The sequence below is a fragment of the Buceros rhinoceros genome, unplaced genomic scaffold (assembly GCF_000710305.1).
Source record: "Buceros rhinoceros silvestris isolate BGI_N320 unplaced genomic scaffold, ASM71030v1 scaffold35604, whole genome shotgun sequence".
NCBI lineage: Eukaryota > Metazoa > Chordata > Aves > Bucerotiformes > Bucerotidae > Buceros > Buceros rhinoceros.
In genome coordinates this window covers 2,237-4,261 of record NW_010408188.1, presented here as the reverse complement: position 1 = coordinate 4,261, position 2,025 = coordinate 2,237, and positions in this window count along the sequence as shown.

Here is a 2,025-nt window from a genome sequence, read left to right as displayed (position 1 = left end):
TGAGCTGCGGCAGGTGCCTGGCTCGGGGAATTTGTCGGGAACGGAAAGGTTTAGGCATTGGGCGCACAGACGTGACTGTTTTCTTCTGCGTGCAGCGCTCAGGGCCCGCTGAACCCGTAAGGTTCTCGAATCGTACAGGAATTACAATCTCTGAGCTACAAAAAGGCTGCTTTTATTACAGAGCCTGGTGGTTAAATCATGGGGCCTTTTCCTCCTGACCGTTCCAGAGGCTCAGCCAAGCTGCCGAAAACTTCTCCGTCCCTCCTGCTCTTAGCCTGAGGAGTTTGGCTTGGTATTTACCTCCATGTTCTTTACGTTTGGTCCAGGAGTTCGGTGACCTGGCACCTTAAAATATTCACGCTGTCTGTTCTTAGCACCTTTACAGTATTAAAATAGACTTTAGGAATCCGATTCATCCTTAATTGATGCCCTCTTTGCTCCTCCACTGCCTCTTGACGCTCAGTTACTTGGGAGCTGCATTCCCTGGCTCTCCAGTGCTGCTTTGGAGGGCAAAGGCAGCAGTCACATGCGGAAGGAAGTTGTCTTTCATGTTGAGCATAAAATTAATGTTAATTTTCTTAAATGAGCAGAGCCGCTCACGCGCTGCGGCTGCGTTTCAACACCCCTTGATGCCAGAGCTGCTCAGATCCACGTCCCAGCTCCATCTTCAGCTTTACCAGGGAGGTTCCCCCACAGCAAACCTCCGTGAGGGCTTTTCGCAGCCCCGCTGCACTTCCTCGGCTCTCACCCTCACCTTCAGCGGCTCTGAGAGGTGCGGGAGCCTGCGAGGGGTTTTCCTCCGAGCCTGCGCCGCGCACGGTGAGTCATCCCGCAGGACTCACCGCAGCCTCGCAAATACCAGATGGCAGTAAAATTAAAAGCAGCAGCTAGTGGCAAGGATTTGCTATAATCATTCTCCCTTCCTGACTATAGGAAGGTGCCAAATACCTTTTTTTTTTTTTTTTTTACTCCAGCTGGACAGCAAGGATGGAGAGCTCCAGGATCAGTACTAAGAGATACTAAGAGATAACTTGACAGAAAACGGAATTTATCAGGTTTTTTTTTTTTTTTTTTTTTTTTTGCCCCTTGTCTGGAAAAAAAAAAACTACCCAAACGATGTTTCTGCGGAGCGGAAAGTGAACAGGACACGGGACACACACTTCCTTCCGCAGCCTATCATCCCGCCCGGGCCTGAGCGAAACGCCGTGTGCTGCATTTGTAGCAGAAAACGAAGCAAAACAACCACGCAGTGAAGGAAAATTTGGGGCACTGCGCAGGCAGGGTGGGAAGTATTTCAGCCGTTAAACTGGTCGCCTGTGGGCTCGCTCTTTAAACACGACTCTGGTCAGGCTACGGCGCTGCTGGGCCTTCGCTTGGCTTCGGTTCGGTTTCACGCTGGAGGCTGTTGCAAAGGGTTCGCTCCACAACCTCGGCCGGCGCTGGCGTTCGTTACCGTCGGAAGCGAGTCCGAATGCCATTGGGTTCAGCTCAGCGCAAACAGCAGCGACTGCTCCCCTTCCTCTCCAGTGACTCGCGCTGCTTGGCATCTCCCGGATCCACCAGCCGCGCACAAACAGTCATTAGCTTTGTCCAGCCCGAGATGCTATCCCGGCCCTTCCTTCCGACGCGTCACACACACTTCACCCAGGCTGTTATTTACAGGTCACATGCGCTGCGACCTTGCCAAGGGGTTCTCCGAGAGCAAAATCTCCCCTAATTTATCCATACCTGGCCAGGAAGGACGGTGTCATGACTCACGTCGCACTAAGGAGCACAGATCTCCCTCTTCCTCGCATACAAACAGCACGACACAGCAGGGTTTATTTCCCCCTCATGCGAGGGCGGGTTAGTGCCTGATTTACAGCGAGCCAGGTGAAAGCGATCTTATCGGCACGAGTTTTCACACGGCGCTTGAAGAAGCCCGGAGATGTTTTCCCGCTGCCTTTGGCACAGGTGAGGAAGGGGTGAGGACAGCCCAGGTCCACGTCACCGCTGGCCCCAGCCGCAGGGTTTCTGGCCGTGCCA